This window comes from Schistocerca nitens, chromosome 7, assembly GCF_023898315.1.
Source record: "Schistocerca nitens isolate TAMUIC-IGC-003100 chromosome 7, iqSchNite1.1, whole genome shotgun sequence".
In the NCBI taxonomy this organism is placed as follows: Eukaryota; Metazoa; Arthropoda; class Insecta; order Orthoptera; family Acrididae; genus Schistocerca; species Schistocerca nitens.
The window spans coordinates 609936617-609939303 of record NC_064620.1 but is presented as its reverse complement, the minus strand read 5'-3'; positions in this window follow the sequence as shown (position 1 = coordinate 609939303).

Below are 2687 nucleotides of genomic sequence, written 5' to 3'. Positions count from 1 at the left end.
TTATGTCCGGATGGTCCGCACGTCTGCCTAGTGAGAAAGACCCCATTTCGAATTCTGGTCTGGCGCATATATTGAAATTGCCCTATTGATATAAATCGATACGTACTGGCAGCTAATATTTTTAATTACTTTGTGTGTTTATTCATAGCGGCAGGATCAAAATTTTTCTATGAGATGATTTCAATTTAACGTCGCCATAACTGTAAACCTTACGTGCTTCCTTGGATGCACAACCTTTAAATTCGTACCATGTTTTATGTAACCTAAATGTAATGGCTTTTTAGCACTCACGTGGAACACCACACATTTTTTATTATTAAGGATCAATTTCCATTTTTCGCAGCATGCAGATATTTTGTATAAATCATTTTGTGATTTGTATTGATCTTCTGACGATTTCACTAGACGGTAAACGAGATCATCTGCAAATTATCTGAAAGTGCTGCTCATATTAGCTCCTAAATTCTTGTTATAAAGTGTGTTTAAAAATACTTTTATGAAGTTTAGGGATAGTTTCCTTACGCGAAAAACAAGAAAAAGAAGTTCATATAAGCATATGCCCCAAAACCCTTCGTCTTCGAGTTATTGGTTGGTTGGTTGATTTGAGGAAAGGGACCAAACAGCGAGGTCATCGGTCCAATCAGATCAAGGAAGGATGGGGAAGGAAGTCGACCGTGGCCTTTCAAAGCAACGATCCCGACATTTGCCAAAAGCGATTTAGGGAAATCACGGAAAACGTAAATGAGGATGGTCGGAAGATGGTTTGAACCGTCGTCCTGCCGAATACGAGTCCAGTGTGCTAGCCACTGCGCCACCTTGCACGGTTTCGAGTTATTAATGGAAGTTGACGTTCAAAGGCTTTCCACGTACAATCCAACAGTTTCACTTATCTGTCCACCCATTTGACTCATTGTGTACTAGAAGACGTTGTGTTGCCGGGAAGAGTTGTTATTCGTCTGTCTTCCGTTGAAACAAGGCAGGATATCGATTCCTTGAGCAGGCACACATGGCTTACGTACGGCTGCGCGAGTGCTAATGGAACGAGCCTGCACGGTTCTATCAGACGGCATTTGCAGACCAAAGACAGCAAGCTTAGTTGCGTTGCCGAGACAGGATCCGTAGCACTTCGACTATTGACGGGGGCTCATCAGCAGGAGAATGTTCTAGATGATTTCTAAGGGGAGCGAGGTATCTGCGCAAAAGAAATGACGTGGCATGTGGTGTATCTCCAAGTTCAGCATGGCCGGTACTTCACAAGCAACTCGTGTATCCGTATCAACGTCTGCAGGACCCTTAATGCCTGCCGATCTCCCACCATGGGACAATTTTTGCCGACGATTTGTTGCATCAACTGCCATCCCGTCGTCTGTGTCTGCAGTTCGGTTTACAGATGAGGCAACTCTTGGAAGAGATGACACAACGAATTTGACAACCAACGCTATCCTCATGTTGCAGTACAGGCTAGGGACCAGCATCAGTGCGTGTCTCGTAGGGTCGTACAGGTGCTCTCTGCGAGGTCTATTCAGAACAACCTCCGAGACATACTAGAAGATGCGTCCCTGCAAATAAGAGGAAACACGAGGTCTATGCGTGATTGTGCTCCAGTGGATATCAATCTCAGTGTTCGAGATGCACTGGTTGGTTCCTACCATGAGAGATGGATAGCTAGAGGAGGACCAGTTCCATAGGCTCCACATCCCTCATTTCTCAGACCTCAGTCTTTTGAATTATTATCTCTGGGGGCACCTTATTCGTCTGTGCAGCATCCCATCTGGGCGCAGAAATTCTTGATGGACGTCTCATGGCGACCTGGGAAACCTCTGGAAACCCATCAGGGTGAGACATTACACCTTTCGACGAATGTATGCGTATTTAGAAGAAAGAGGAGAACGTTTCTGTAGTATCCTCGTCCTCACTGTAGAGCCTTGTAGCGCAAGGAAGGAAGGGAGGGAGAGGAGGATGTTATGGGTGGCCGGTACCCTGTTTTTACAACACAAATGCACACGTGGATTAATACGGTTCTTTATTTACGTGTACTGGAAACATTTACTTAACTGGAAAAGAGTCCATGTGTTGTGGTACAAGTTCTTCCCTGATAGTCCTCTTCCAGACGATATCAGTAATCTATTACAAGCTTTAGTCTCGCTATAGTCACTAAGCTGGTCGCTATCTACTGTCCTAACTTGTGACGTGAACCTGGCCCCCTCTGAGAATGGACTGACTCACTCATCGAGTTTGCTGAGTCAGTCGGTTCGCAGAGCGGTCCAGGTTCACGTCACAAGTTAGGACAGTAGATAGCGACCAGCTTAGTGACTATAGCGAGACTAAAGCTTGTAATAGATTACTGATATCGTCTGGAAGAGGACTGTCAGGAAAGAGCTTGTACCGCAAAACATGGACTCTATTCAAGTTAAGTAAATGTTCATGTAATAGAGAACTGTATTATTGTACACGTGCATTTGTGTTGTAGAAAGAGGATACCGGCCATCCTCTCCCTTGCTTCCTTAAGGTACAAGGCTCTAAAGTTTCGAGCATTTATTATGAGTTGATGTATTGGTGAGTTTCAATCACGTACATGGTAGACTTTAATAACACGGAAACGAAAGATTTTTGGAGATATGAACTATTTTTCTTGATTTGGTGTTAGCAAGCTTCCCCCAAAATATGTGAAAATATTTTTGACAGCT